Source organism: Populus euphratica, unplaced genomic scaffold, assembly GCF_000495115.2.
Source record: "Populus euphratica unplaced genomic scaffold, PopEup_1.0 scaffold187.1, whole genome shotgun sequence".
NCBI classification, from domain to species: Eukaryota; Viridiplantae; Streptophyta; class Magnoliopsida; order Malpighiales; family Salicaceae; genus Populus; species Populus euphratica.
This window is the reverse complement of record NW_011500070.1, coordinates 266,020-283,564: the sequence shown is the minus strand read 5'-3', so window position 1 is coordinate 283,564 and position 17,545 is coordinate 266,020. Positions and strand designations below refer to the sequence as shown.

Genomic DNA, 17,545 nt, shown 5'->3' with positions numbered 1-17,545 from the left:
ATCTTAAAAATGAATGTGGAGATTATGGTTGATGTCGTGTTTGATTATTTGTCTATACGAAACCAAGCCGCCGTAAGAGAAAATAAATCTTAGCTTTTAAAATCTAAGAAGACTGGCATGATATTGGTTGTGAGGATGTACTCCTTTCTTTCTTTTTATTTTTATTTTTTGTAATAATCAAAAGACTCATTAAAAACTCATGCTAGCCAATTATAGCGTTGTCTTATGTAGAGGTATAATTTTGAATGCAGTTGATCCGAAGATCATTATATTTATAGAAAAAAATAGATTTATAATTTCTTAACTAAGCAGATGATCAATGGAGTATCAAAGAAAAATATAAGTCTAAATCTGGTTTAATATCATTGGAAACCAAATTATTTCTAGTTCGGTATTTTATTGTTATTAATATTCAAAAGTAAAATCGGATTAGGTTGCAAACAGTGATATATGTAAAATTCTTATGAAATAATTTTGTCTCTGTTATTTTTATGTATTTAGTGTGCTTATAAAATTTGTATTCTCTAAACTTTAAAATCCCAAAATTTCAATCTTTTCCCATTCAAATAGCAATTTGGTTTCCTTTTACGTGTAGATTTACATTCTAGGATGTGAGCAATTTTAGAACAAAGAGATAATCACAAAGATAATAGAGAATTAAAAAATTATTTTTAATATTAGATAGAGATATTCTTTATATGATGGGATTAATTTTATTTTATTTTATCTTTACGTATATTTTTCTCTTTAAAAACAAACTCAAAAAGTAATATAAAACCCATAACATTTGCAAGAATGCTTCATTTTGAGCCATCCAACAATCCTAATATCAAACAGAATGTGTAAATGGAAACCGAGTGAAATATCACTAGATACCAGGAAATGGAAAAAATTCATTTTCACCTCTATATTTATATCTGAAAATTAACTCAGACCTTCGAGTTCCTTTCTGGTCAATTGCATCCAATTGGACTTAAATGTGTGCCAAATTTGATCCATGTGGTACTCTTTGCCGTGAAACTTCATCTGCTGTCATGTTCAAGTGATCGAAGCTAATGTCATGTTCACCACCCATAGAAGGGACCTGTTTTGCAGGTCCACAAACCTTTCAAGCACATTCCAACAGTGTAACGAGTCCCCTCACCCCTAGGTTAGAAGTTCATATGCTTATGTGGATTTAATTAGAACCTCATCAATTGTATTTTTTTTTTAATAAAACAAGAGTAGATAAAAAAATATTTTTCTCCTAAAGAAAAATATTGAACTAAAACAATATGACAAAACCTTGATTATTTGAAGCAAAAACTTAGAGCTTAATTGGAACAGTTGTTTCATGGCTGGTTGTCTATTATATCATCAACTAAACGACCCAAAGAAGAATACGAAGATCCACCAGCCATCAAGGTTTTCTCACTCATTCTGCTCATCTCTTTTGCCTTCTTTCTTATTTCTTTACCTTGCTCCATAACATGCTTTATTGCTTTCATTATAACATCAGCACCCACAATTATTTCATTATCACCATGAAAATCCCTCCTGTAATCCATCTTAATTTCCACGGCTAATCCCAACTCAACTACCATTAGAAAGGCATTAAACTGTTGCTCTGCATACAATGGCCAGGCGACAATTGGAACACCAAACCTTATACTTTCTAGTATAGATTTCCATCCACAATGTGAAGCAAACATTCCTATCGCTTGATGAGCTAATATGTCAACTTGAGGTGCCCATCCGATTACTTTCCCAATCTTGGCTGTCCGGTTTAAAAACTCTTTCGGTAAAATTTCTTGAAAATTTGCATAATCACTTGGGGGTTCCCACTTTCCTCTCGGTGGAGGTTTACGTAGCGACCATAAGAATCGATGCCCACTATTCTCTAGGGCACAAGCAATCTCTTTCACCTGTTTCTCCCTGAAACTTCCATGACTTCCAAAGCACAAAAACATAACTGATGATGGAGGCTGATCATCGAGCCATTCCATGATGTCTCTGTGCATCTTGCTCCCATCCGAACCCACATCATGACAGTCTGTTTCATGTTTAACAATCGGTCCCACCGGAAATATTGGAGGGGTTTTACCATTAGAAAGAGAGTTAACCGCACTGGATTCAAACTCGAAAAATGTATTTACCAAAATACCTCTGGCTTCGGCCAATGCTTTTGCTTGCTCATGGAAATTAGCGAGCGAATCTTTCTGAAAAAAAACCGAAGGCAAAAGTTTAGCAGGAAGTGGGTTCGCTAAACTTGGAATTTTCAACTCAGCGTCCGAGTTCTTGAACTCAGAAAGGTCCGCTCCCTGCTCATCATGAAGAGCCTGAAGATGCAATTCACAACCAAGAAAAGCTGCACCTGAAGCAGAGAAAGCATACCATGGAAACCCAAATTCATCGGCCACTTCTTTTAGTCCTGTAGCAAACGAATCAAAAATAAACCCAGCAAGTCGAGGAGCATCGAGGCTCAACTCACGTTGAGTTCTCGTCTTTGAAACATATTCTTTGACATGGGCTTTTTGGCCTTCAACCAAAGAACTAAGCCAGGTACTGGGTTTAGTATCTGATGTTATGGACTCAACTCTGGGCAAGTTAATGACTCGCATACGATCAGGGAGAGTTGATGCCCCAAGGGACTCATTGTACTCGGTAGTGCTGGGGTCAAGAGTGGGATGCATTACCAAGACAGTCGTGTAGAGTCGATCATCACGTTGAACGAGAAGCTTAGCTATCTCCACTATTGCTACAATATGGCCCATAGCAGGTATGGGGATTAGCACCACCTCTGCTTTCTCCATTCTTTGCTAGAAATTTGTGTTTCTTGTCGTGAACAACTGCGGTCTACTTGGGATGTGCGGAAGTACTTCGGATGTGCGGAAGTGATCATGATCTTGTTTGAAATATAAATCTTGAAGTTCTAGAATTATAGTGATGTCATGGCTTTGCTGGCCGCTAACTATATACAAGCATTTGATTTAAGAATTTCTACGACCACTAATCCATCTGTTCACAGAAATAGTAGTTATCAGATTTGATTTGGGAAATCTGATTATCGAAGCAAAAAAAATCTAAATTATCATGGTAGGAGATTAGTTCATGGGTAATGTAAAATATTTTTACTAGAAAAATATTCTTTAGTTTCTTTTTATATAAATAAAAAAAACTCTTTTTTTAAACCATGGTTGAAAAAAATAAGCTTGTAATTGATATCAGCTTTATTGGGTTTGAAAATCGTGGGCATGCTTATTCAATGAGTACAACGATATTAATTTATTTTCAATCGGGTCTTGATGAAGTTAATTATCTTGCCCAGTAAATTCATATAAATTTATATTTGTATATTTTTTCAAATATTAAAATACAAGATATGAACACGAAAAAAATAATATTTTAAACAAGTTTTTGATAATGCAGAAGAAAAAATTTACGACACTTTGTTTTTGGAATCTTGGAAAGGAAAATTATGGCTAAGAGCGGTCCATTAATCCAATAATTGCGGTGTCTTCCAATATTTTTATTTCTTGACAGTGACTAGGGAAGGTCTTAGCGTACTCTATTCATTATTCTAGAAGGTGTGGTCCTTGTATTATGATGGTCCCGGAAGACTGTCCTCACATGGTGGATAAGTCTTGATAAGAAATGTCTCATTAATAAAGTCTAGGCACATGAAAACGAAGATGGCTCCATGATTATAATCATGACATAGTCAGGAGCAAATAATAATGTGATCTGTTCAAAGTTAAAAATCTTACAAAATTAAGAATATCATAGATATAAATAGATATCCAATGTGTTTAATTCTACTTCATCCAAATCTCTCTCACTAAATATTTATTTAAATAATTTATATAGAAAAAACTAAATAACCTTATTATACTGTATAAAAAAAACTTCTAAGCTAAAAAGTAAAAGATATATGTAACTATAAAAAAATATTTTTTTAAAAAAAAACTTTTACATCAGTTTTTTCAAGTTATCATTATCCATCACAAGCACACGATATATAATATTTTTGGGGCAGAATCTTCTAATTAAAAACTCAATGATTGTTTTGTGCGTGAGTCATCTTATTATGGGACTATAACACTTTTGTGTAGGCTGCACCATTGTTACTTCCTAGTATTTTTATATGGGTTATGCTATCGTAAGTTTTTAGCATCTTGGTGCAGGGTACTTATCATGGGTTCCGCCACTAGAATTTAATTATTTTAACAACATCTAATAGAAGCTATCAAGAATCATTGGAGGTTGATACCAACTAATACAGTCGAGATCAAATGAGCAAGGGTTTGTTTCAAGTCAAAATCAACAAAGATGAATGACATTTTAATTATAGAAGAAACTCAAAAGATTTAATTTTATTTTATCCAACCCAGTTCCTCAAATGGGTGTTGAATAGCAATAGCTGGTGATTGTGGTTGTAGTTTGAAGTGGGGATGGATTCAGTAAAAGCTCTACTGATCGAAAATATAGAGGAGATTGTGGATTTGGAGGGAGAGATCAAAGTAGAAGCAGATCATTAACTCAGCAAGTACAATGTTAATGAGATGGCTAATAATCATGATAAGAGCGAAGTCTCACTTGCCAAAGGCCTTTGTATAGAAAGAAAAACAAGAAAATCTTGTTAATATTGAAAAGAAAAAAAAAATCCCTTCAAATATCAAAACTAGAAAAGCATAATAATATTAAATAGAAAAATACAATAGAAAGAAATTACCATGAACATTTTATAGATTTGTCCATTTTACACTTGCTTATTATAGTTTGGAAATTTATAATTTATATCCTTACAAAGTTAGAATTAATACATAGAAACTTCAAAATGAATGTTGAAATTCTTGCTATTGAATTTTACATTTTCACTATTTTTTGACCAAAATATTTTAGCATCTACTTGGAAGTTTTTGTATCATTACCGGTCATGCATGTCCAAAAGAAACAGCAAATGTCTTCTAGAAAAGCACTTCAGCTCAAAAGTCATCATCTCATTTAAAACCAAAAATAGTCAGGTATAATTCTTGTTTCATGAAAGATCATCAAAGCGTAGGGAAATATCATCAATTTTTTATTCCTAAAGTTCTTTATAAAAAATGATTGAAGAAGAGTGTTTGTGTTGGATAATTCTGATGAAATTCTTCACCAAAAATTTCCAACCCTTTTCTTTTGATTTTTAAAAGATTTTTTTATATATTATTCATCCAAAATTCTTCATCAATTGTTTTATATATATTTAACAGCGAAGTGAAAATGAATTTCCCTGGAAACTTTGCGTTGTTAATAAGTTTACTGCAAGACTCGACAATATATTGTCCATTGCTTCAAATCCTCTTTGTGTGTGTCAGATTAGGACAACAAGCTGTTGAAGTTGTGTATGATCTGATAACCTTAATCTTTAATTCCATCTAAACTTCTAGGGCCAAGAATCTGACCTGAAGTCCCTTATTTCCACCAATGTTGTTGATTTGGAGGCTGATAAATCATAAAGTCGTGGGAAACAAGCTTGAAAAATCCCTGTGTTCAAGAATATTTTAAGGTCTATCATAAAACTATGATTGTTAAGCCAACAATTAAAAAACTGAAACGGTCTCCACCCCTAATTCTGAGTGATCGACCCTAATAAAAGCGAACAATGATCTGATAAACCTCTCGGGTACCTAGTTAATGCCAAAGTTGGAAATTTCATATGACATGCTGCTTTGGAAAATGCTCTATCTAGAATTTCCTCGAAACCAGGTATAACGGTGCCCATTGTGTTGGAATTCGATGAGATTTGATTCGAAGATGAAAGTATGAAATTTGTTGGAGCGTTTTCTGTTTAGGAAGTGTTGTAAAAAAAAGATTGGGGGTAAATAATTTACAAGAACAAACATAAAAATAAAGATAAATAATAAGAAAAAGAATAAAATGAAAGATATTTTATTAAATTTTTTTTAAAAATATACCTTTCTTATTTGTTTGTATATCTTTCTTAACTTGTAAATAATACTTAAGATTACAAGTCTATTTATAGAATTCAAGTTTAAAAAATTAAATTATTCAAAGAAAATTATAATTTAATAAGAATTCTAATAATTTAATTAAACAAAGATGGTAATAAATTAATTTATTATAAATTATTTTCCATCAAGAATTTTTCTTTTAACTAATATTAAAATTTTTATAAACTCTAAATCGTATATTGAATTTTACCAGGAAGCCACTTTCTCTATCACCTGAGGTTAAAGTTTCATTAAAGACACGAACAATAAACTTCGGAACTGAAAATGCAGCATCAAGTATCATTCCACATGGCTAGAATCCCTCCTGACTTTCCTTTTGAATGTAAAGCATGCCAGGCAACATCATTAACATTCCACAGGGAACTGACAAAACAATCTGAGCATATTTCCTTCATGCTGAGCAAAAATGTTTTTAATGGACCATCGTTTAACATTCCTAGTCCACAACAATTCTAAAAGAAAATCTTCATGTAAAAGGAATAAAAAAACCTTACCAGAACACTGAAGCTACCACCATTGCATTACTGAGTTGCTGCCCAATTTTCCTCATCCCTGTCAGCTTGTTCTCTAATCTCTGCTGCAAATAACTTCAATGACTCCACATCACCGAAGCCAAGGGATTGCTCATCTGTTAACATTCCTTGAACTTCTTTCTCTTTATCAACTCAGTTCTGACTGTAAAGTGTACCCCACTTCAAAATGCAAATTTCCTTGTCTGATAGCTGAATCACATGAAATCTGAACTGGCTTCCATGTGAGTTTCCACCTCTGTATCAATACTACCTTTTCTTGTCAGCAGCTTTACCTTTCGCTTACGACTTCGAAGGACCATGGGATGAGGTTGTATAATTTATTTATTTTTAATTAACGTGTAGTGTTTGGGTATAATGTTCGGGTTAGTTTACATGTACTTCGAAGATGAATCGTAATTTCATCTAATAGTCAATAATATTAGTAACCACAGGTTTGAACTACAGGGCAGCAAATCCTTGGTCACTTAATGGTTGATGAGGTTGTATAATTGATAATGCTGCTGGGTCCCTGTGTTAGACTGTGTCAGTGAATTAGCAGGTAGGCAAGTTTTTGTTCCAAACAGGACTCTTACCATTTGTTCTGCACATTATATGTGGCATGCGTGCGCTGTACCAACACGTGTTTCTCCATCAAACCGCCACATACTCCATCAAAATTATTCTGCCCACCACTCACTTCCTCAAAATTATTCTACGAGTCTCTCTCTTCATCAAAACCAGTCTCAACTAATCCATCTGGCTTCTCACAACTTGTCCTAGTTGCAACTAATGCTGGTGTCACCGACTATGCAGATGCCAGCAGTTCTGAATTATCAACGTGTACTCCAACTGAACTGCTCCACGGGGCATTATAGACATCTTTGATTTCAGGGAACCGGACCTCATCTGGGACAAAATCTGTCATTAAACCAGCACTTGGATTTCATGTCCATGAAGGTAACGCCTTTGTTTGCTGTTTTCGCTCAAACATAAGTCATGTACAACACTTGCAACCTCTCCTTAACTATCTGCTAAGTTTTGAGAGTCGTCGTCATCATCATCCTCAAATAGTAAAGGCCAAAAAATCCCATATGGTATTCAATGGATTCAAAATCTGGATAATACAGGTCATCTAGCTCTGTGATGCACAACTGGAAAGTCTTGCCATTCAGGTTACATTCAAAGTTCTCTTGAATACAACTAGGAAGGGTGGTGGCAATAAGGAACTTTAGTTTATCAAAGTTACTAAAGGACAGGCTAATTTTGTCAAAACCAATAGGCTTGCCATATTTTCTTAGGATTTTCTTATGCAAGAGACATTCCACCCTAATATTGGGAGACCAAACAAAGTGATCCATGTGAATCTATCATATAAACCGTCTGTGTCTAAACATGGTCCTAATTCATCAAAGAATAGATCCCACGTTTTTAATGGAGACTCAAATGATTTCATCATTGAAACATATGACTGAAAAGCAATAATAACCTGTGTTGCACCCACGAATCTGAAACCGTAAAACTGGACTCCCTCGTCAACCAATGATCCCTGAATACTCTGATAATTTACCCCTTCTGTGATCTGCCCAACTAGAGTATTGTTCAGCCATGCAGTTTCCTCCTCTATCGTGTCATGAACCACAACAGGCTTTTTAATGTTCATTATCCGAAGCCACGACAGGACGTAGATTGACATCCACAGCGCATGTTTCTTTGCGTTTTGGTCCTGGACCTGTACCCATTACGACCTCACCACTGCTGCGTAGCTTCTGGAGTTGTTTTATGTTTATCATAATCCAATTTTTAACTCCATTTATTTTAACTTATTTTATTTTATATTAAAAAAATAAAAAATTAATAATTAAAAAAATGAGAAATAAATTGAAATTTGAGCCAAAATAATAAAAATTTAGGGACATAATTAATTTAAAAATAGTATAATTAATGAAATCAGAAGCTTAATTAAAAAAATATTAAAGTTTGGGGCTGGTTCAGGTTATAATTGCAAGAAATTAACGTCTGAGGATCATTTTGTACAAAGGACGCTAAAATCCAAGGTTCAATTGCAATTCATCCAGGGATAAAATTGAAAATAGCCATTTTCAAGAAAACGGCGCCGTTTCTAGAACACTATTCATCATCTTCGCCACTTTATCTCCAGACCAGAGACCGATTCAACAGGAAATGGACCGAAACTGTTTTGGACCAAGTCTCCTGCCCACTATCCCCAAGTTGCTATTTCCGGGGCCACGAAGTTGATTGCAGGACTGATGCTCCTCTGTTTCTTCTCAAAGAAACAGAGATGAACGTGCACGAATGCACGAACAGAAGCCATTCTCTGGCTTTATAAAAGCCAGAGAAGGCCACGAAAAGGGGAGCGAGCAGAGGGAATCAGGGAGACTGAAACAAAACGCAAAGAAAAAAGACAGAGAGAGTGTAGAGAACAGAGAGGATAGAAAGAGAAAAAGAACACAGAGAGAAAGGCGAGCGAAAACCAGTAAAAAGAAGAGAGGTAGAGGACAGAACACAGGATGAACAAACAGAGAAAACTAAAGAATTTGCCAGGAAAACGCCACAGCAAAAGAGAAGAAGAAGGAATCCAGAAACCAAGAAAGAGAAGGAAAACCAGAAAAAGAACATAGGAGAAGAGTTAGTATCGGTTAGCCATCGTCTTCAACGTCGGTTAGCCAGCACACCTTCGCCATCGTCTTCAAAGTCTCCAGACCACGTGAGTTCTGCATTTGCATCTTACAACTACAATCACGCAGTTACTGTACATGGACAATTTTAATTCACTTCCTACTAGTCATTGTTTGTGAAAGCACGCGTGAGCCAGATCACGCGTGCCTGCTGTGCCCAGCCGGCCACTGGCTAAGGCGAGTTACCAGGTTTGACTAGCTGGGTTCAGCTTAATTTGTATGGGCTGAGCTTGTGAAAAAATAAAAATATATATATTTGTATTGATTTTAAAATTATTTTTTAGTTGATTTATTAATTCTATAATCAGAAATATTATATTTTTTATTATATAATATTTATTAATATCAGAATTAGAATATTATAAGCAAATTATTATAACATAAATTAATAAATGTTTTACTATTTAAAATAAAAATAACAATAGAAACTAGGAATAATAATATTTTTTATTTAATATAATTAGTTTCATATCATATAATTTTTATAGATTAGTTATAGTTTCTAGGGAGTAATATTATATAATAATTTTTTAAATTATATTTTTTAATAAAAATAAAATGTTAATAAAAATAACATTTTATTAACATTTATTGTTTTATTAGTAAAAAATGTTAATAAAATGTTATTATTTTTTATTTAATATAATTAGTTTCATATCATATAATTTTTATAGATTAGTTATAGTTTCTAGGGAGTAATATTATATAATAATTTTTTAAATTATATTTTTTAATAAAAATAAAATGTTAATAAAAATAACATTTTATTAACATTTATTGTTTTATTAGTAAAAAATGTTAATAAAATGTTATTATTTTTTATTTAATATAATTAGTTTCATATCATATAATTTTTATAGATTAGTTATAGTTTCTAGGGAGTAATATTATATAATAATTTTTTAAATTAGATTTTTTTAATAAAAATAAAATGTTAAAAATTTATTGTTTTATTAATTATTTTAATGTCATCGTGATTTTAGATGGATAATTTTCACGAAAACACCTTTCCCGTAGCTTTACACGAGCTTCTGTCCTCCTCCTGTATTTGATGATGAAGACACAGATTTGCTCATGATTTGTAGGATCCAAACCGTAATTCGTTGAGTTTTTTGAGAAGTTCGGTTTTGCTAACGTGGAACTCATAGTTAGAGCATCTACAGTAGAGAAGGCAAATGAATAGTTAAAAATAAAAAATTAATATTTTAATTTTTTTTATTTATTTTGTATATTCTGAAGAAGAAGTTAAACAAAATATTAAAATATTTTTTTTTTATAAATACTATTTCTACATATCTCTTCAAAGAGTCAAAACTAACAAAATAAAACCGTTAAAAAAATAAATCAATTAAATATAGGCATGTGAAAAAGAATATTTTAATTTTTTTTATTTATTTTGTATATTCTGAAGAAGAAGTTAAACAAAATATTAAAATATTTTTTTTTTATAAATACTATTTCTACATATCTCTTCAAAGAGTCAAAACTAACAAAATAAAACCGTTAAAAAAATAAATCAATTAAATATAGGCATGTGAAAAAGATAACATTAAACATATTAAAAAATAATAAAATATTTGTTTTTTACTCTAATATAAATAACTCTTTAAATAATATTTTTTATTGGAATAGATATAATAAAATAAATTATATTTATACTATTTAAAATATTATTTTATTAATTTAATTTTTTAAAATAGTATTTTGAATTTAGAAATGCTGTTACTAAGCCAAATCTCCAACCTCCTTTATTATTCCCTCTTGACATGTATAGCTTCCTGACAACATCAAATTTCACAAAAGTCCTCTCGAGATCAGCATATTCTAACCACGTGGGGAATCTTTCAAAAAAGATATTAATTAGAACAGCAACGATGTTGTGATTTGGGACAAAAGCTTGTAGGTGGTTGTCATGATTAGGTTTAAGATTGAGGATTTTTGCAGTGGGGATGATGGTAGGCAAAGTAGAAGCGGTTGCACGGTGATTGTTGAGGGCAGGGTTGGTGAGGAGGGTGGCATGTGAGGTGTAATGGAGTCGGGCTTGGGGTTTGAGGGGATCGGCTTTTTAGGTTTTGAGAGGTTTGGGGCGGCGTGTTTTTTCTTTTTGTCTTCTTCAATAACTTAATTTGTGATTCTGAAGGGTTACCATATTCACGTAGCTGCTTTCATCTCGCATATTCAGATCGGCATTTGAGTCTTGGGAGGCTGAATTTGCTGCTGATGTGTCGTTTCAATACTTTAGGTTTTTTTTATTGGTGAAGGATGCTATTTGTATATGTGGTTGTTTTATTATAGTATTTTTTTTATTTAAAAAAATATATTAATAATACTTTTTATTTTTTAAAAATTATTTTTAAGATTAACATATTAAAATAATTTAAAAATATAAAAATATATTAATTTAAAATAAAAAAATTTAATTTTTTTAAAATATTTTTAAAACACAATGCATAACATATTTTACTAATAACCGGAACAAAAGTTAAAAAACCTATTATTATATCTTTTTTATATACATTGATGTGAAGGTTAGATTTGAGTTTATACTTATATTTAATCTATTTTATATTATTTTATAAATTTTAAATAGAACTCATTAAATTTATCTTTGAAATTGAATGGGTTGGATTACATTTTTTATAAATATTATATATTACAATCTCCATCTTTAAGTTTTAATTATCTTGCCTTTCCTCTTCAGTGAAGAGATATAACGATAACTTTAGAATTGAAATCTTTTTAAATAAAAATAAATAATTGATTAATAAAAACATTATCGAATAAAATATATATATATATATAGGTTGGGTCAACCTTACCAGTTTAAAATATCTTGATTTGTAATATTTATTTTTAAATTTTTTTAATTAATTATTATTTATAATATCCATATTATTTAACTTTAATAGAATATGTTAGGTTATACAAAATAAATATTATAGATGGATTAAATTTTTTAAACATCGTTAGAAAAAAAAAACTAGAAAGTCCCTATTAATTTTGAATAAAAAAATAAAAAAAAAGAAATATTCTTTTTAAATATAAAAACTAGAAAAAACATAATAATATTGAAAATAAAAATAAATAAATTTTATAAAATAAAAAATAAAAAACAAAAAAACTATATTTATTATTCTCAAAAATATCATACACATTAATACTTTGAAAATAAGAACTTCGAAATTATGAAAGGGAACTTCTACAAAAATATTATATTTGGACTTTGACCACTCTTTTATTCTACTCAAATCTCTATAGTATAAATACGTGTTTATTTACTAAAACTTTATTATTAATCTCGCATCATTGTCATTTATTATGGGGCTTGTGCATTGTTTAGTAATGTAATGTATGTGTTTTAATTTTCTGTACTTTAAAAAAAATTAAGTGATTTTTCAATATTTTTGTATTAAAAACTTCCAAACTTTAAAAGAACTTCAATTATTTTATCAAACAATACCTTATTCAAGTGATTGTAGCTAATGGGAGTTGTCAAATAAGCTGCATTTGCACACATTTTCCTTAATGTGGTTGTAGTTAAATATTTGTGAATTTTTTTAAAATGCAAACAAAACTGATAAAATAAAAAACAATTTTTCTAATGAAAATACGAAGTTCCATGAAGAGCCGTAAGATGCAGCATGCTACCAATAAAAGCTGCACTTGCAGCAGAAAAAACATACCACGGAACTCCAAATTCATTAGACACAGCTTTCAGGCCAGTAGCAAACGTATCAAAAACAAACCCAGCAAGACGAGGGGAGTCCGGATTCATCTCGAATTGTGTTCTTATCCTTGAAACATATTCTCTGACATGGGGTTTTTGGCCTTCAATCAAATAAGTTAGCCAGTTACGACCTTTGGTAGCAGATGTGATTAACTTAACTCTGGGCAAGTTAATGACTCGCATACGATCAGGGAGAGTTGATGCAGCAAGTGATTCATTGTACTTGGTAGTGCTGGGATCAAGAGTGGGATGCATTACCAAGACAGTTGTGTCGATCATCACGTTGAACAAGAAGCTTAGCTATCTCCACCACTGCTACAATATGGCCCATAGCAGGTAAGGGGATTAGCACCACCTCTGCTTTCTCCATTCTTTGCTAGAAATGTTTGTTTCTTGCTGTGAACAAATGTGGACTCCTTAGGATGTGTGGAACTGATCACGATCTTGAACGAAATATATATTGAAGGTTAGACTATAAAGAGTGATGTCATGGCTTTGCTGGAAATGAACTATATGCATGCATTAAAATTAAGAATTTCGACGGCCACTAGCCCATAGATGCTTACAAAAACAGTACAACGGAGCTGTTGGAAAAAACAAACTTGTAACTTAATCAATGGACTGTAAAATCGCGGCTATGTTTTTTCAATTAGTATATCTAAATCAAGTCATTGTCAGTGGGATCTTAAGCAAATTATCTAGCTTGATGCATTACTATAAATTTATTTTTGATATATATTTTTTTAATATTGAAATACTATATAATAATACAAGCGAGTATATTTTAACAAGTATATGATAATGTGATAAGATTGAATTCTAAAATGTCAGCACTTGACCATCATGCGACGATGCTGCTCTATCTTGATCAAGCAATTTTTGGCTGAGTCCAACAGATCCAGTATGTTGTTCATACGTCTAAAACGAGTTATTATTATTATTATTTATAGATACTATAATATGATTATATGTTTGAAAAATCAGTTGATATGTGCAACTAATTGGTTGAGGATCATATGTGTAGATAATTGGTTGGTGATTGTATGTGTGAATAGTTGTTTGATGATATTATACGTGAATATTTGGTATTCATTTGCTGATGATTTTTAGGATTGATAGTTATCATGTAAAGATGATTTTTGTGTGTTTGATTGACTTCTCGTGGGATGCATGTTATTATTTTTAAGTTTCCAATTATTTCTTAAGAAAATGGTAGTTATATTTTTGGAATTTTATTTCATTAAAAATTTAATCCGTTAACAGTATAATCTAGATGGATCTATCAGTTGTATATTGATTCCTCAAAAAAAATCATAATAATATATAGATAATTGTATATTGATTCTAGGAGCAGATGGATTTATTTTCTTCTTTTATAAAAAGATATGGTCTTTTCTCAATTTGAAGATCTTTGCTAAGGTTAATAGCTTTTTTCACCGTGGAAAAATCCCTAAAGGGATTTATAATAGTCATGACTATATGATTTTATCAACGCTGAAAATTTTCAATATATATTTTTAATTTTAGGATATTTTTTTTTGTAAAGAATCTTTTCATCATCACAAGTTCTCATAATTTCCAACATGTATATTATTAGGCAAAGCTAATCTTGTAATTCTTCTCTCGGCAATCCTATCACAGATGCCATTAGTCGAAGCTAATCTTATAATTTATCTCCCAACAATTTTATTAGAGATGTCATTAGTTGAAGCTAATTTTATAAATATGTCAGATTTTATTTACATTGAACATGAAATTATTGTCATTGCATTCACTAAATAAACTTTAAATTACATAAGAGCAAAGAGTAGGGAAAATCACGCACCTAATCCACCTATCTCATAACCTCCTCCAACAGAAGATGTAATCCTAGTCGCTTTTTCTGAATCACAAAAAAATCTTTGGTCATGATTCCTTCAAATCAAATATTATAGAGAATTCATATTCATTCATTACACATATATTGTTTTCTATGCATGTTCATTTCGTTATCATAACATACATATAAATATAATGTAAATTTTAAAAGTTAATATATCAACGTGTAAGTATCCACACGACTATATATGTAGTATTCATATGAAATTCTAACTATTATTGTGTAAGTCGTGAACTGTTACTATATGATCTATTGTTATTTTAGACTTGAACCATTACTATTTGATCTGTTGTTCTCTTAGATCTGAATTGTTATTATTTGATATGTTATTGTCTTATACTTGAATCGTTACTATCTTACATATCTCACCTTTTATAACAATCATGTTAAATTCATGGATTTTAGTCACTAATTTAACATTTTTCAAGAATTATTAGCTTCTCATAACTCCAATAAATATAGAATCTAATAAGGACAAGTAATTAATTATATTCCTTATCAAACATCTATTCCTTCTTTGATTTTCATGATAATAATACTTCACACAATCTAAAAAATCAACACAAGTGCTCCATGAAATTTAAAAAGTTGTAAAGAATATTAAAAAAAAGTTTTATTGCCTATATTATTCATCAATTCACATCATGAAATATAAAGCATTAACAGGGTAGCATAAAACAAGATTGAAAGACTCTTGTCATTGGCTGACCACTAGCTTTTATTAATTATTTTTTTTATTTTAATTACAATAACTTAATCACTTTACTCTAACTTTTACATTATTCTCCATGACAATTTACATTAAATTTTTATTTCCCCCAAGTCCATTCGAGAATCCTAACTTTTCAAATTTTAAAAATTCAATCACTTAAGTACTTTAAACCATTAAAATCAGATCAAAAGTCTTTAGAATGCCTTACCAAATAAATAAATAAACTCTAAACACAATCCAATTCAAGCTTCCAACTTCTCTTCTTCTTTAATTTTAGTCGAACTTCCACTCTCCTTTTCTATTCACCTTCACTTGATTTTTCTTTCTTACAATTAATGCTCATTAAGCTTGGTTAATATTCTCTTGAGATCTCCTTTTAAGATTTTATGTTTCCTTTACCATTTAGTCTCTCTCATATGTAAATGGTAGTTTCCTCTTCTTTTTTTTCTTATATATATCAACTTTTTACCAAATTCCCTCTATATCCCAAATAGTAAATGTCTTGTTTCCAAGATAAAATTCATGGATCATGGTATTTTTCTATATAAACTTTTTACCTGGGTGAATTTGAATTTTATTTAGTTATATATTGATAATTTTATTTCCAGGTAACTTACAGTAATATTTTATTTACTTTTCTATATTTATTTATTTATTATACTTCTGATAAATCTATTTTATGAGTATTTAGATTACTTTTCTACCTAATTTTCAACTAGAATTTACAGGATTAGTTCCTCATTTGTTATGATAATTCCAAAAAAAGGATCTCCAAGAAGTTTTTCAGAGTTTAGATCAATCAGTTTCATCTATGAATTGCATAAAATTATAGCAAAATTATTATCTACCAGATTTAAATATCAGCTTACTAATTTTATCATTGTCTCTCAGACTAGTTTTATTGTAGGAAGATAGATTTTAGATGGGTTCATGATTGCCAATAAAATGGTTTATAGAGTAAAAAATAAAGGGGATCATAAATTTTTTTGTTCAAAGTAAATTTTTATAAGACCTTTGACTCGATCTTGTGAGACTATTTGTATGATGTTATGGTCTAAAATGGCCATCCTTATTATTGGGTCACCAAGCAAAAAATTTAGTCTTCAGATGAGTTTTTTACAGGGGGATCTTTTATCCCTATTTTTTTTTATATAACAGTTGAAGGTTTTTTTGTTTTTTTTAGTAAAGCTGCAAATACTAGGTATTTTAGCGGTTTGAAGGCAAATGGTAACATGCCTTTATCTCTCCTTCAATATGTAAATGACACTTTTATTCTTTAATCGAATAATTATGGTTCCTTTTGAAATGTTAGAGAATCCTTCACTAGTTTGCTCTTATATCTAGCTTTTAGATTAATTATTTCAAAATTTCTTTAATTGAGATTAATTTAAATGATGATTATGTCTCAGGGATAATTGTAAGTTTTTTTTTTTTTTTTTATCATAATGCTACTTTTCTAGAAAAGTATTTGAGGTTGCCTCTACTTGCTAATCCTTGTTGTTTATCTACATGGAAACTGGTCATTTTCAAAATCAAGTCCAGATTAGCTTCAAGGAAAGGTAAAATGTTAAGCGTAATTATTGTATTTGCCTAATAAAATCAATATTGAATTCTATTCTCTCGATTACTATAAAGAAAAATACGGTAGTTGTCAAATATGCTGTGTATGCACACATTTTCATCAATTTGGTTGCAATTAAATATTTGTGACATTGTTTTTAAATGCAAACAAAACCGATTAAAAAAAACTGTTTTTCTAAATAAAACACAAAATTCAAAGATCAAATTTATTGACCATGACAATCATTCTTAATACATAAATTGCTACCATTTTATAGAATCATAAGCAAAAACAATGGAAAACTATTCTTCTTTTTTTTTCGAGATTGCTTACGGGAAAGTTTAAAACAATTGATTCATGACATGTTGCCCATCATATCTTCAATTAGACGACCCAATGAAGAAAATGAAGATCCTCCACCCACCAAGGTTTGTTCACTTATTCTACTCATCTCCTTTACCTTCT

The 17,545-nt window shown here is 30.6% G+C and overlaps 1 protein-coding gene across 1 annotated transcript in view; it reads right to left on the bottom strand.

Annotated features, from left to right (window-relative positions):
- LOC105108427 (anthocyanidin 3-O-glucosyltransferase 2-like) overlaps positions 1–17,545 on the bottom strand; it is a 45,251-nt gene that overhangs the window by 25,202 nt on the left and 2,504 nt on the right. The gene's annotated exons all lie outside the window — the stretch shown is intronic.